The following is a 16,952-nucleotide window of genomic DNA, read 5'->3' on the forward strand; positions in this document are numbered from 1 at the left end:
AGGAACCAGGGAAAGGGGGGGGGCCCCCTTGTCCCAAAAAAGTGACCGGGGAAGGAAAAAACCCAAAAAACCCCCAATTTGCCAAGTAATTTTTGCAAAGTAAAGCATTTTGAATTTGGGATATTGAGAAACTAGTTTTGAAAGGTCCAAGGTGGGTCTACAGGTGCTCTCCTTTCCTGGAACTAGAAAAATCCTCAAGTAGAAGCCTTTTCCTTCCTGACATGGAGAAACACACTGAATGGATCCCTGGGAAAGTAATTCCAAAAAGTGTGTGAAGAGGCCTTCCTGCTCTTTTTTGGTGGTTCTGGAATGTCAAAGGGTGGCTTTTCTCTGAACTGAATGTAGTATCCACATTTCTATGACAATGACAAAGAGGTAGTTGGTGATGGTTCTCCATTAACTTAGGAAGGACCGTCTTCCAGCTAGAGGTTGAGGGGAGGCTGACTAAGGGGTATGGAGGGCTGGGGATGAACACAGTTGGTCTCTGCTGGTTGGGCTCTTTGGAGCTCTCTGTTCTTCCTTGACTGTCTGGGTCTCTTGCCACAGGGAGGCCTCCCATTGTCTTGTCTAGGCGAAAGGACAAGGTTTTGAGGGGCAATTCCTACTGTACCTTTGAGTCTGCGAGAGATAAAATTCCTTTACAGTTTTGATCTGCTTTTCTGCAGCTTCTCAAAAACCTGTTCAGCTGGAGGTCTGAAAAGGAAGTGTCTACTGGAGCAAACAGTATTACAGCTCTGACATGAACCGACAAGGGCTGGGTCCCGAGTTATGCATGTCTGTGGATGGCCACCTGTGGCTGCTGCTCTGCATAATGCAACTAAGTTATCACAACCACACATTAGGGGGTGTCTGAAGACTTTAAAAGCTTATCATGCAGTCCCCTGAATTTCCTCGGATAAGGTTCTATTCATAATGAGAGTCCACTTTAGTACAAATTTAGCCCTGGAAAAATTCAAGATACTTTAGCATATGAAACTGGCAATTCAAAGCTCTCACTGCCAGGGTGGCAAACGTATAAGCTTCTTTCCCAAATCAGTCTAATAGTCTACCTCCCCTATTAAGTAAGGGTTGTCTACTTCGTTCCTTGAGTTCACCTTTGGTGGATGCAGTAGAGACTGAGGGGTCAGCTTTAGGATATTTGTAAAGATGCTTGTGAGGTTCAAGCATTCTGCAAAACCTGGAAGATTTCCTAGGTGCAGGTGGTAACTAATCAGGATATAAAACAAATGTCTTCAAAGCATCATCCAGTACTACATGTACAGGAGGAATAACCAAATTCCCTATAATAAGTCAGAGTTGGTGAGAACCGTTTTCTCAACTGAAAGACACCTTCATTCTATGAAGGGTTTCCTCATAAGAAAGGTCCTCAAGGGGGAAAGTAGAAAGAGATTGTCAGATTCTGACTAAGACTGCAGTTGCAGGGGCCAAAAGTAGGACAACTCATCTTCAGAGATAGAGAGATCTGAATATTCCTGAAAGGTCACCTCCCTGCTTCTTTTGGATAGGGAGGCTTCATTAGCAGACATGTGGGAGGGGTCTATGGATTTAAAACCATCAATTCCTGTGCCATTTTTAGGAGATACTGGTCTTCAGACTGAGAAATGACTTGAGGGCAGGAGCAAAGAAAAGGGAAGTGGCTCTCTTTGGTTTAGGTGTCCGTTAAGGGATGACCAGAGGTTGCGGTCCAGCTGCAACTTCAGTTAAGATTGGGTAGCAGAGATAGACTGGTGTCTCCCTTAAGACGTCACACCTGACCAGCATCTGTGTAGTGGTAACACTGGTAGGTGGACCAGAAACCAAGGCGGCCTCCCGAGGGGTCGTGCCTGACTATTCAGGCCTTAGAGTTGCCACACCAAGTGGCTGTAAAGACACCTTATCTGGGTCAGTCCACTTTGGGACTAGAGCCAGAGCTTTCTCAGAAATGTCAGAGTCCTTTGTCTTTCTGCTTTTCAAAATGACACTATCAGCAGCTGGTGTTTGTGAAGGTCCTGTGGTAACAGCAGGTTACACAACCACCGGGGAAACCAAAGATGAGAACTCCATATGGGCTGCCAATACCTCAGCCCTACATTTGAAGGTTTTCCCATGGAATTTTACACTGTCAGGACAATCACAGACATCATGGTGCGACCCCCCAAAAAAAAAAAAAAAAAAAAAAAAAAGGTGAAAATCTTTATGCAGGATCTGCATCCAACATTTCAAGCAATCGTGGAGCTATTTAAACATTACATTAGCAATAGAAGAAAATCTAACAGGAGAGACATTGGAAAAAAAACACCAAACGACAGACGAGCATTCTGAATACATGAAGTGCACTGGACAGCATGGGTTAAAAGAACATTAGATGGCACCAGCAGGTGTCCCTCTTATACCCAGACTTCCATGGCAGGAAGACTCGAGAATCAGTACTGCAAGACTGACTACGAAGAACATCCACGGTTTCCTGGGCAAGAAGTGGGTCACCTCAATGATCTTAGGATATTTGTGAATCCTCACTGGAAAGGGTAGAAAAGCATACTGGAACTTTCCTGCCCAAAGAAAAGACAGCTGCCTTCTAGGCTTTAAGTGGAGTCTGTGACACTGCTAGCACAGCTAGATAGAATTTTGTAAATAATTCTATGTAATTTGTGAATAGTTATACGATTTGTTTGCTTGCCTTAAAAAATGTAAGAAAACTACATGTTTTGTACTGAGCATCAAGATTGTAAACACAGTGCACCCTGCTGGAAAAGTACAGAAATGGGTATAAGCTCTAAGCCTATGTTAATGTATGTTTCACAGTAGAAATTAGGATATACAGAATTAACCTGTAAAACTAAGAAAATAAGTTGAGAGAATTTTACGATGTGTTATAAAGTCAGTTCATCTCAAGCAAGCCAAGAGACAATGTCTAGGCTTGGGGCTTCTTTCTATTGTTTGGAAACAGAGGTAATTATAGGTTTTCAAGGTAATTGTTTTATGACTTCCAGTTCAGGCAAGCTTCTAAGAGAACTGTCAGCTTCTGAGAGAGAAGTATTTTGTAACGGACATATGTTAAATATTTAAGTTCCTGCCAGCCTGGAAAAATAGGTAACAGGAATGATGTAATCCGAAATGTTTCAGAAGTAATGTGCATTATCAATTCAAGAACCATCACAAAGTCAGTGCATTTTGTATTAGTCTCTGGATCTGAACATATCCTTTCAACACTTGTATCTGCCTAGCTCTAAGACATTTAAGGCAAAGTATCTCTTAGCGACAGATAAGAATATAGCAAGAGTAGTCTAGATGTTGTTTTAAAGTATTTTCTAGGATTGTGAACTCTGTAGTCACTGTGCTGAGTTGAGATTGGTCTTGTGCTTTTATTATTTATTATTAAATACACAAACTTTTTAATTGTGGTTGGTTTGCTTACAGATATTTAAGCTCTTAGTGTACTTGCATGTATTTGGTAACACTGTACAGGCCACTGTGGAATACCCTTAGTTTGATCACACTTATTTGGATAATAGTAACATTACATAGTAAGATTAGGCACCCTTTAGTAAAGGCCTTTATAGTAGCCGAAAAGGGTGGTTGGTGGCAAATGGTACTACCATATAGTCTGAGCAGAAGGGGGCATAGCTAGTGAACCGGTGCCAGCCTTCCCCAGGAGTATCTGTGTGTTTGTATATAAATCAGAGAGAGTGCGAGTGCGTGTCAGCTACTTGGGCAGGGACATGAAGCACTGGTTGGACAGAGGGTACCGAAGATTTTGGCTTGACCACTCTGCTCAGGTCTGAGCCCTACAGCTGTGCCAGTAGGGAGGCTTACTGGGGATCTGAAGAGAGGAAGAAACCAGCCCCAGACTAACTGTGATCTCAGTGTGCTCTTAAGGGAAATGGACTTTACTGTGTGTACTGTTCATCCTCCAAATGTGGAAGTCACTCCATGGTGTTAGTGGTGATTATTGAGGCTCCTTGATTACTGGGCCAGTGCACGGGCATCACATATTAAATTGTTTGGCAGTGTTGGGATATCCACATCAAATATTAAATTGGTTGATGGTGGGGAGTTAGCCACATCACATATTAACTGGCTTGTAGTGGTGTGGATATTGAATTCCTGTAGCTTGTGTACAGTGATCACTAAAGGTGTTTTTGTACTCTAAAATCAGCCACACAGTGAACATTGAGTTCATATCACAATTGTTTTTCTTTTGTTAGCTTAGTCAGTCAGTAAAAGCAGGCAAGCATGTCAGCAGAGGAGCAAGCTGACAAGGGGCCAGTTGGCTGAGATGTGCCAGGCTAAAGGACTGGTGCAGGGAAACCTGACTAAAGCAGACATGATTTATTCAGAGATGCATCAGAGAATAGCAACCAGGACGGCGATCAGACTTGCCGTGGAGATGAACAACACTCACAGAATACTCAATGAATGCACAGTTCAAACTTTCTACAAAGGACTTAAAAATCCGTCTTGAGTTAGAGACTCAAGTTGGAGGCCAAGCGTTTGGAAACGGAAGCAGCAGGGAGACTGAGGCATCTAGAGAGACTGGGGAGAATGAGAAACTGCTACGCCTGGAAGCCGAGGAGGTGAGGAAGAGGCAACATGAAAAGGAGATGTTGACTCTTCGCCAGTCACAGGTAATGGGGAAGGAGTAACTGAACCCCAAAAGCAACAAAAAAGTCAGTAAATTTCTTCCCACAGCTTACAGAGGGGGATAATTTCATTTATATGTTTGAGTGTGTATGTATATAGTATAATGTTTACCATGGAGTAAGGGGGTTAGGAATTGTACCCAGAGCCCTTGGTCAAGCTATAATGTAAATGTTCTATCCAAACTGTCCAATAATGACTTTTTAAATTATAATGTTGAAAAGAACAGTTTGCTAGAAATTTTAAGCGAACACCTGAAGCTTATAGGAAAAAGTTTCATGAGCATAGATGCAAGGCAGATGAAAGTGTGTGAATACGTTGCTGAACTAAACACTTATATTCATAGGTGGGTGAGTGGATGTCAGGTCACCACTTTTTGAAGGGCTGGCAGACCTTTTGGTGAGGGAACAAGCCCTTAGCACTTTGCCTGAGGACATAAGGATCTGGTTAGCTGATGGGCAATGCCTTACTGTAGATAAGTTGGGGAAGAAGGGAGACCTATACCTGGCAAGCAGGGCATCACTGCACACGAAAGGGACAGCCAGTGCTGCTCATGGGTCTAAGGGAACCCATGGTGGGCAGCCCAGACTGCCCCAACAAAATTGGTCAGTAGCAGAGGAAGCCACTAAGTCCAGGTACACACCAAGGCCCTAGGGTTAAATGTTTTAAATGCAACCACTGGGGCCATGTAGCATACAGATGCCTATGTTGGCATGGTGAGAAACAAAAGGTGGGAGAGCCAGTAAGTGAGGAAAGACAAAATGCAAACACAGTAGGTTGTCTTGAGACAAGGCTACCAAACTACCATCCTGCAGGTGTCCTGATAGGGAAGGATTTTGATAATGCAGTACCATGTGTTCATGCAGTTACACAGTCAGGCTTGGAGACAAGCATGTGGGTCTGGTAGCCTGGGGGAGACCCAGACAGAGTGCATACTTACTGCCAGGACTGGTGAGGTGGTTACTTCAGGGAGAGCGACCCTGTAGCAGTGAAAATGAAGGTGAGCCACAGCTGCTTGTGGGTACTGATGCTTCCTTGGACAGAGTGCCTGCAAGGTCAGAGGGGAGTAGTAGTACCCAGGCTGACAGTGAAGCACCACTGTCAAGAGGATACCAGACTTCCTGTGGAAGGAGACCTGGGAAGGGTTGCAGAGAGAGTTGAGACAGGCTCAGCTCTTAGACCCTACATTACAAAGCCTGAGACAGGTAGCTACTGAGGCAAATGATTCTCAAGTGAAGGTTGAGAATCTGTACACTGGGACAAAGGGTTACTGTATAGAGAGTGGATCCCTAAGGGAGGGCTACAGGGTGAGAGAATACAGCAGCTGGCAGTACTCGAGCTTACCATCTGGCACTTCTAGCCATAGTCCACGATATTCCCTTTGCAGGTCATATGGGCATAAAACATACAAAGACGTATTACACAGAACTTTTATTTGCCTGGGATTTCCAGAGATGCAACAAGGTACTGCAGGACCCATGAGGAGTGCCAAAAGGTAGGCATGGCAGGAGACAAAGTGAAAGCTCTTTTGATGCCTTTGCCTGTGACTGAGGAGCCATTTCAGACGGTAGCTATGGATATTGAGGGGCCTCCGAGTACCCAAAGTTCCACAGGGAAGAAGTATATCCTAGTGGTAGTAGATTATGCTACAAGATACCCTGAAGCAGTGGCCGTGCCCGCCATTGATGCAGAAAAGGTGGAAAATGCTTTGTTAGAGATTTTCAGCAGGGTAGGTTTCCTAAAAGAAATACTGACAGAGGTGCCAATTTAGTGTCAGATCTGCTGGCTTGTCTGTGGAAGTACTGTGGGTCGAAGCACCTGAAGACTACCCCCTACCATCCCCAGACTAATGGTCTTGTTGAGAGGTTACACTCAAGTCCATGCTACGGGCATTTGCAGACCAGTTTAAAAGGGAGTGGGACAAATATTTACCCCATCTGTTTGCTTAGAGATGTTCCCAGGAATCTACAGGTTTTTCACCCTTTGAGCTGCTGTATGGGCAGATTTAATTTGAGATGAGTGGGAGGAGGAGGAGTGTGAACCCCATAAGCAGTCTGTTGTGGTATATATGTCCTAAACCTCAGGACAAGGCTCAGGAAATTCATGGGCTTGGCCCAGGAGAACCTGGAAGAAGCCCTACAGCAGAAAAAGGTCTGTTATGACAGGAATGCTAGAGAGTATGCTGTAGGGCAGCAGGTAATGGGTCTTGTCCCTGTCAGACACAAGCAGCTGCAGGCAGCTTGGGAGGGACCCTACAAGGTGCTAAGGAAGGTAAATAACTACCTGGTAGAACTTCAAAGCAGGGGCACAAATTGTACCATGTTAACATGATGAAACCTTTCCATGATAGGGAAGCCCTTGTGCAGAGTATTTGTACTGGACTGTAAGAGAAGTCTTACGGAGATCTGGTGACTGATCACCTTTGTGAGGCTCGGATTGACCTCAGTGGAAGGTGTAATGTCCCAGTAGCCATCTCCTACCCAGGTTCGAGAAATTCGAGCAGTGTTACAGGAGTTTGGGGACATATTCACTGGAAAACCAAGGTGCACCCACCTAGTGTAGCACCATGTGGATACAAGACCCCAAAAGGCCTATTAGACAGGCCACCTTATAGGATGCCAGAGAGTCACAAACTGAGGGAGGAGATACAGGAAATGTTGGTGCCAAGGGTAATTAAGGAGTCCAGCAGTCCCTGGGCCTCCCTGGTGGTGCTGGTACCAAAGAAGGATGGCAGCATCAGGCTGTGCGGACTAGAGATTAGACACACAGTCAGATGCTTACCCCATGCCTAGGACAGATGTAGCCCTAGAGCAGTTGGGTGGGGCCAAGTATCCTATCTTCGATCTTGGCAAGGGTTACTGGCAGGTGCCCTTAACTCCCAGTGCTAGAAAGGTCAGCCTTTGTGACTCCTTCTGGCTTGTATGAGTTCACAAAGACGCCCTTTGGGATGAAAAATGCCCCAGTGACTTTCCAGAGGCTGGCAGATCACATCCTAGCAGAAGCAGGAGATTTTGCCCTTGCTTACCTAAATGATATTGCCATCTACAACCATTCCTGGCAAGAGCACCTTCAGCATGTCAGAGAGGTGCTGGGAAGACTACAAAGGGCAGGATTGACCATTAAGCCCAGCAAATGTCAGGTGGGTATGGCAGAGTAAGGAGTGCCAAGATTAGGCCAAAATCTGCCAAAGTGTAAGCCATTCAGGCATGGCCTGTACCAGTTACCAAAAAGCAGGTGAGGGCATTCTTAGGGACAGCAGGGTACTACAGAAAGTTCGTCCCCAGTTACAGTACAATAGCTGTTCCCCTCACAGACCTGAAAAGTAAAAACAGGTCAGATAAGGTAGTGTAGACCCCAGCATGTGAGCAGACATTCCAGAAGGTTAAAGAAGCTTTGGGAGAACCCCCTGGGTTAGCCAGCCCCAGTTACAGTACAATAGCTGTTCCCCTCACAGACCTGAAAAGGAAAAACAGGTCAGATAAGGTAGTGTAGACCCCAGCATGTGAGCAGGCATTCCAGAAGGTTAAAGAAGCTTTGGGAGAACCCCCTGGGTTAGCCAGCCCAGATTACAGCAAAGAATTTGTTGTACAGGTGGATGCTTCAAACCATGGGGTGAGGGCTGCACTTAAATTTCTTCAGAGGGATAAGAGCACCTAGCGGTTTATCTCAGTCATAGGCTCCAACCCAGAGAAGAATGCTATGCAGCTGTAGAAAAGGAATGTCTAGCCATACTGTGAGGCACTGTAAAAACGTCAGCCTTATCTGTAAGGAAGAAAATTCACTGCAGTTACAGATAATCCCCTAACATGGTTACATTGAGCCAGCCAGCAAAATGCCAAGTTACTAAGGTGGAGCCTAGGGTTCCAAGCATATATGTCAGTGCAGCACAGCAGTGGGGATTAGCTATGCCAATGCAGATGGGCACTCAAGACTGGGACTAGGGTAAGGTATTCCCAGATAGGCTCAACCCTCTCAAGCTACACTTCTCAAAGGACATTTAAACTAGCTGGCGTTCTCGTTGGGGGGAGAAATGGGACACTGCCAGCTCAGCTAGACTCTTGCTTATGCAAAACAAATTTTAGACAATCCCACAAAGATGGAGCCACGGGGAACAAAGGTGATTCAGAGATTGCATCGATAAGAGCAGGTATCTTTTTCACATGTACACACTTATATCTGTCTTTATTGTCCCAGACATGCTGTACTTTTATCCCTCTTGATACAGCTCCCCAAGTCCAAGGAGTTTGAGATGACATACTGCCTTGGAACAGGAGGCAAGAAAGGATGTCTCTAAGGAGTTTATCTTCCTAAAAATCACAAAACTGGAATTTGAAAAAAATGTACGCTGCTGCTGGAATCAACGAGACTCCAGATATCACTATCTTTCTCATGTGATGTCTTGCCAATGATATGAGAATCAAAGGCTAGGAGACCCAGAATCCTGAGGTAATCCTTTGCAGAAACGGAAATCTGAGAGGAAAACCCCTGAAATAGATCTAGATGTAGGTTCATAAGTTGGTACTAGGCTATCGGCATTAGGGCCTATACAAGCCTAGCCATAACAATTCCCTGGCTATTTCTTCCCACACTATTTACTTCCCTGGACTCCTGTCTAGCAGGGCGACTGACGTGATCCCCAGGGTGAATTTCCTCTCTCCCATCCAATCTTAAAGGTTCCTTTTGAAAAGGGCCAAAGAGGTGCTCTGGTTGACATGTATGGGCAGTCTATTCCAGAGTCTGGCGAGTCTCTGGGTCAGGAACCTATCCCTCCAGCATGTTTTGTTTATTGTGATGACAAGGTTTAGATCCCTGGAGCGTTTGGCTCTGAGGGATTGGGATTTCTTTAAGTGTAGCATGTCCCAACAGCTCTGGGTTTGTCATGGCCTTGTATCTTGCGCAGAGAGTATAGCTGGAGTTTAAGGCAGTCAGCATAGGGCATCTGCTTTACGCCTGTGATTCTTTTAGTGAGGTATTTCTGCAGCCTTTCTAGTTGTTGCAGAGGTCTTGAGTGGTACATACCAAATGGGGCATTGTATTCTATAATGGGTCTAATGAGAGAGGAGCACAGTGGGACAATGACCTCCTTTTTCTGGATGAAAAGCCCTTAGCGATGAGGTGTGCCACATAGGATTTCCTGACTGTTGGGGCGATGTGGTTATTGAAGGCGAGACCACTGTCCACCTATGTCCCTAAGTCTCTTAACACAGTTTTGGTGTTTAGTGTACTGCCACCTATGTGGTAATTCACAGGTACATGTTTTTTCCTAAAGGGGATAACTATACATTTCTTAGCATTGAGCTTGAGCCCATGGCTCTGGCACCAAGCATGTTTCTGTAAGGCCCTTTTGTAGATTATCCACATCATTTGGGGATTCAATAATGGCTCCCAGTTTGCAATCATCTGCGAACTTTTGTTAGCCAGAGTCCCTTAGTGCTGGCCTGTACTTCAGAGAAGTAGATGCCAAACAAGAGCGGTCTCAGGACTGAACCCTGAGGTACTCCACTTGTCTGGAGCTGGATTTGGCGTCAGCTACTTTTACAATGCGGGCTCTGTCAGAAAGCCAGTTGGCAACCCATCAAGTGACACAGGGATTAATGCCCAGCTTGGTAAGTTTAGTAAATTTATTTGATTCCAGAGTGGGGGATGGTGTCAAAGGCCTTGGCGAGATCCAGATAGGCTGTGCGGTCTGCCTTACTGTCGTCCACAGCTCTGGAGACTGATTTGAAGAAGTCTATCAGGTTCAGGAGACAAGATCGGCTCTTCCCGAACCCAAACTGGGTTGGGTCCAGTGTTTGAAGGTTGCCAATGTCTTTTTTTATAACTTCCATGATAATAGGTTCCATGGCTTTGCAGATCAATTTCGTCAGACTGATGGGGTGGTAGTTCCCGGGACCCAAGGAGGATCCTCCCTTGTGGAGTGGGATAACTGTAGCTGTGCACCACTCAGTGGGCACAAAGCCTGAGGTAAGGGTATGATTAAACATGACACTGAGGTGCCAGTTCATTTTGTAGTTCATGTAGTACACAGCCTGGGATGTCACTGGTCCCATGGATGCTGTATTCTTAGTTTTGGAGAGTGCGTTTACCTGTGTGGCCGTTATTACCAAATTCGGCAATCTTCTGGTACTGAGATGTTTTCTACTGTGGAAGAAAAGCTGTACTAAAGGTGCAACACCCTATGAATACAATCAAGGTGATGGAGTCAAAAAGACTTTTCAATGCTCTCTTCAAATAGCAGCCAGTATAAGAGGAGATCTCACACCAAAGTGAGAGACTGACACTTAAAAAAGTCTCTGCAAAAATAAGCAAATCATCTCAATATGGAAAATAAATGTGCAACTCCTGCAGCCTGCAATGGAGCTATAACAGGAGCTAGACACTTTTGAACATTCATTGAACATTGGATAATCCAAAGGGTAAGGTAGAGAAGTGATAATGTGTTCCACACACACAAAACCCTAAGAACATTTAGAGTCTGGCTGAATGGGGATGTGATGCGTATCTTAAATCTAGTGTTACCAAAAACTCAAATGAGGAAGAGTAACAGGTTGTGTAGTGACAGCATTTTTAACTTTGCCACTATCACAATCACAAACTGGTTTAGAAAAGGATCGACCTAAAACTAGTTTCCAGGCATGTTCTTTCTTTGGCACCAAAGGAGGGGGGGGGGACTTTTCCTTACTAGAAAGGAGGGACTGCCTCTATTACTCCACGAGACATGTGTTAGATGGGGGTGGGACAGAGATTTTGTCTGGTGGATGAAGAATAACTCCCCAGAAAACAGGAATTCATCCCCAATGCCATCTGTAACATTACTGAATGAGCTTCAGTATCCATTTGTCCGAAACTATCCATTGCCAAAGACTGAAATGGAGATTCAGACTTTCTGGAAAGAATAAGGGACTGCCAGGGTGGGAGGGGAGACATGGTCCATTATACAGTTACTCTGACTTGACTAATTATCCTTTGTTTTGGAGGATTCCTTCTTGGAACATACTTCCCATTTCTTTTCTTTTTTAATGTCCACTTACCAGCATTTTGCTGAGACCATTTTTTTTCTGCCAAAACCAGAGGTGGGGGGTAAAGAAGCCCTTAAATATGAAAAAGGCAGGCTGAAAAAAGTACAGTTGTGTACACTTACCATAAATGTAGATGTTAGAGTGTATTCAGTGTTGCAGTCATCACCTGTGGTAGCCCTCAGCTGGCCCGAATACCGGAGTCAATATTTTTCTGCATCGGCTACTGTCGCTTGACTGACGTCAGGTAGTCAGTGCTATACAACACGGCAGCCAACACCATTACATTACCATGTTTCCTTGGGCTTCTGACTGGTTAGGGCAAGAAAAATTAAAGTGGTCCTGGTAGCTAAAAGCCACCGTAAGCAGCTTGTATGTCTCCCTAAGGAAAGAGGATACAAGGGGAAACCAAGGAGAATACACTCTACATCTACATTTATGCAAGCGTTCACAACTGTACTATGTTCTTCGCGTTTCACTGTTGCAGTCATCACCTGTGGGAGGATTCCCAAAGCTGAGGAGAGGGGTGGTAGTAAGAGATCTAGGCATGGGTCAGCATGCCCTACAGAACTAGAGAGGCAAACCCCGCCCTAGCCTTAGAAAAAAGAGGTAGGTGGTAATGCTTTGTAAATGTATGGACAGAAGTCCTGATGGCAGCTTCCAAGATGTTCCTGATGGGAACTCTTAAGTAACGCTGTGGAAGTGGAGGCTGCCCTAATGGAATGGGTTCAAATAGACTTGGGGGGGGATGTTTCCCATGTAACAGAAATGGATACAGTGCGATATCCATTTGGAAATAATTTGCTTGGAAATGGGCTTCCTTCTCTGCCCCTGGGGCAAAGCTGACAAGAAGCTTGTCTGCTTTCCTAAAAGCTTTAGTATGGGCCAGGTAGCATCTGAGCTGTGTGTGCACGTTTAGTGAGTGCAGAATTCTTTCCCTCCTATTTTGAGGGTTAGAAAAGAAGGTGGGTAGATGTATGGCCTGGTTGAGTCACATTAAATACCACCTTGGGTATAAAGGAGGGGTTAGTCCTCAGGAAGACCCTGCCTGCATGGAAACTGATGAAGGGCTCAACGGCCGTTACGGCCTGAAGTTCTGAAACCCTTCTGGCTGAGGTGACAGCTAGTAGGAAAACAGTCTTCCAGGAGAGGTACCTCAGTTCTGCTGAAGCAGCAGGTTTGAAAGGTGGTAAGGTTAGTTTTTCCAAAACATAATTCAGGTCCCAGGCTGGCGTGAGTGGCCTTCTGGAAGGTCTGATATTAGAAGCCCCTCTGAGGAATTGTTTAATCAAAGGATGTAAGAAGAGGGGCTGGTCTGTATCAAAATGAGCAGAAATGGCTGAGGCATGGATTTTAATAGAAGAGGAGAGGCCACTATCGAGCAACTCTGGTAAGGTTGTCCAGAATAAGAGGGATAGAAGGTTGTGAGGTACTGCCCCTGCTGGACGGCTTCAGGAGCAGAATCTTTTCCATTTCCCTGCGTAAGATTTTCTGGTGCTGGGCCTTCTGGCCTCTGTGATAGACCTGTTTGCTTAACAGGGGCCCCTTGTTTACTTTTAAAGTATTACCATACTGACAGTTTCGGAGTCTGCAAGTCTGACTGCCACATCCCACTCCCACCTGGGTCAAGACGTCTGAGATGAGGGGAAGCTGGCTGGGAGGATATAAAGCCTGGATGCGCAGTAGGGGGTACCAATGCTGTCTGGGCCAATCTGGAGCAATGAAGATGGCCTTTGGTCTCTCCTTCCTTATCTTGATCAGTACCTTGGGAATCAGAGGCAGAAGAGGGAATGCATACACAAAGAGGGAGTTACAGGGGAAGGTCAAAGCATCCACCTTCCACTCTAGGAGGTTATACTCCCTGGTACAGAATTATTTCAGCTGGTGGTTGTGGTGTGAAGCAAGGAGATCCACCTCCGGAGTTCCCCACTCCTGAATGACCTGCAAAAAGATTTTTCTGTGGAGCTGCCATTCGTGGGGGTACAGTAAGTTTCTGCTTAGGTGGTTTGCCAAGGTGTTGTTGATCCCTGGTAGGTATTGGGCAATTAGGTATAATCCCATGGAGAAGGCAGTCAGAGGTTCATGGCTAGCCTGCATAGAGGGCAAGATTGGGTCCCTCCCAGTTTGTTGATGTACCACATTACTGTGGTGTTGTCTCTCTTGATAAGAACCCCTGGCCTGAGATGGGGTTTGAAGGATGTCAGAGCTTTTTGTACTACCATAATTTCCTTCGGACTGATGTGCAAGGGAAGATGCTGGGCATCCCAAAGACCTTTGGGTGCACCTATCTGCTAGGTGAGCACCCCAAGCAATGTCGGAAGCATTGGTGGTGATGGTCTGCCCGGCAGAGGATGAAGGTAAGACCCTTGTTCTTGGCACAAGTCCCTGCCCACCAGAGGAACTCGGCCCTTATACAGGGGATCAGAGGGAGAGAGGTCTCTAGAGGTGGAGTACCGACACCAAAGGTTCTTTAGATACCACTGAAGTTTCCTTGTGTGAAGCCTGGCCAGAGGAATTCGAAGGATGCAAGATGCCATGTATCCCAAGGCTTGCAGGAACTTCCTCACAGTGAGGTGACTTTGGGAAGCCAGCTGGGTAAAGACAGGCAGGAAGCTCTGCTTTTCTAGGGATAGGAAGGCCATTTGGGATGCTGTGTCCAGCAGGGCTCCCAAGAGAATGATCTTCCTGGAGGGTGTTTGATTTGATTTCTACTCGTTTATGGTGAACCCTAGGGAAATTAGGAGGATTTTGACAAAGAGGGGGTCCTGGAGCAGCTTTTCGCTGCACTCTGCTTGAATGAGACAGTCGTCCAAATAAGGGTAAAATTGTATACGTTTGCCTGCAAATGAAAATTCTGGGTGAAGTAGACAAGCCAAAGTGTAGCGCAGAAAACGGAATGTGTTGTGAGCCTGCTCTGAAGCCCGGAATTTCCTGCAGGATTCCCTTATTTTCCCTTATGGGGATGCGGAGGTAGGCATCTTTTAGGTCTAGGATCACTAGCCAGGCATTTCTTTGTCAGCATAGGCAGCAGCTGCTGCAAAGTTAGCATTTTGAATTTGGGAACCATAAGGGAGGTGTTCAGAATGGATAGATCCAGGATGGGGTGCCAAGAGCCCTCTTTTCTGGGAACAAGGAATAGTCTGGAATAAAAGCCTTTCCTATTTGCTCTGGTGACAGGTTCACTGCCCCCTGGGATAGGAGAGTTAGGACCCGTTTCATCTGCCCACTGATTTGGAGGTTAAACCTGGGTACCCTCTTGAAATTGGGAGTTTGTTGAAAGAGAATTTGTAGCCCTGAAAAATGATCTTTAAGACCCACTGGCCCGTTGCTACAGAAAGCCAATTTTCTTTGCAGAGGGATAGCCTTCCTCCTAGATTTAGGTGAGTGGGAGTCATTGAGAGTTTTTGCCACAGAAGGGTGGCTTAGAACTCCCTGCCTTTGGGGTGGAAGTGGTCCACTGCTTGGTTCTCTGCTGCCCCTGGGATAGGGGCCTGCATGGTCTGACCCAGCAGGGCTTACCCTAGCCCTGTCTGCTAGGTACAGGGAAGGACCAGTGCTTAGAGAGAAAGTTCCTGTTGAACCAGAGAGGTTGAACTTGAAAGAAATCTTTTACTGTTGGCACAGATTTCGCTTAGTCTTCCATCTTTAAAGCATCTCTTCTGCTTTAACTTCAAACATGCGGTCCTTATCCAGGGGTCCATCAATTAGGAGGTTATTCGTTTAACCATGAATATCTCCGAATAACAGATCCTGACACTGCTGCCCTGCTTGAGGCTTCTAGGGTGTCATATCCACAGTGTAACAAGTGTTTGGCCACTTAACAAGTAGAGTGCAGTAAGTCTGTTAACTCTTTCAAATTGGCAGAGTCAGGAAAGGCGGATCTCTTTTGTTTTAATAGTTCCAAAGCATGTTGTTGATATTTTAACATGTGGAACTGACAGCAGAGTGCTTGGACAGCCAAGGTTGCAGAAGTGTATACTTTTTTACCCCATCTGTCCAGAGCTCTGGAATCCCACTCTGAAGGGATAGGATTATTGGCAGTACTAGTCTTAGCTCCTTTAGGTCCCTGTGTAATGACCTCTGGATCTGCAGCAGGATTTCTGTACAGGTATTTGTGAGAATCCGGTACTCTAATACCAGTCAGGTTTACTGGGAGCAGGTGGGAAGGCGTCCGGGGCTAAGCTGAAATCAAGGAAATCATCATCCATCACTTCTAAAATAGGAGGAATGGCCAGGGGTCTGTGCTGGGGCAGGTCCAGAAACAAACACTCAAGTCTTTTCTTAGACTGGGGGGGGGGGGGGTCCTGAGATTCCCAGTGGAAATGTTCCGAGAGTGTGAAAGGTTTCCCCAAGGGAAAGGTCTTCTGGTGAGAAGGCAGAAGAAATGGATTCCTCTGCATTTCAATCCTCATAAGCAGTCAGTGGCTGTTGCTCCTCTTCAAAATCTGAATAATCAGATTCTTCAGAATCTTGTTCTGTCAATTTCGGGAGAAGGGAGTCTTTTCCTTTTAGAAATTGTGGCCTGACTACCCCTGATAAGGGAGATGAGCTCTTCCCACCATTTTAAGCATTTGTGCTTGGGGTGGTGGAGCAGGAGCAAGATGGTGGCTAGAGGCAGATTTTCTAGGAGTGGCCCGGCTTCTAGGCCTAAGAGTAACCATCAATCTGAAAGAAGTAGTAGTCAGATGAGATGTCTGTTTTTGTCTAGATTCAGTAGTGCGAGAGGCCACCTCGGAAGCCAGTGCCCACGTCGCGGCTCAGGACCCAACCGAGGTAGGCACAGCCAAAAGTTCTGAAGATGAAGATTCCTCCAGTATACCGGACTCCGAAAGGGTTTCGGTAGAGGCCCGAGTAGATAACGAATCTGGCATCAGGGGCTGCGAAAGCGCCTCAATGAATTCCAGAGAACTGACTACCTGCTTAGCGGTAGAGTATTCGGAAGGCTTAGCCCTGTGTGATCTTCTCTATCTTTATATCTGCATTTTTTCGGAATGTCCATAGATTGTTGGCTGACTGACACCATTTTGGAATGTGAAGACGAAAATACCTGTCTGCAATAAGAGCTCTACAGCAAATGGTTCTCTCTTTAAAGAGGGCACAGAATCTGCAACTGGTGACATCATGGTCTGGGCCTAAACAAGTGATACAGTACAAATGAAAGTCTGTGTGAGATCTGCTTTCCACAGGCAAGACAACGGTTAACTTTTTCAGACATCGGTGAGTGCAAAAAAAAAAAACAAATCATCTCCAACGGGGTACTTGGCTTTAGATGTTTTCAGCTGTAATTCACATCATGGTCTGGGCTCTAAAGCAATGATA

The sequence above is a fragment of the Protopterus annectens genome, chromosome 4.part1, assembly GCF_019279795.1.
Source record: "Protopterus annectens isolate FY-2018-M chromosome 4.part1, PAN1.0, whole genome shotgun sequence".
Lineage (NCBI taxonomy): Eukaryota > Metazoa > Chordata > Ceratodontiformes > Protopteridae > Protopterus > Protopterus annectens.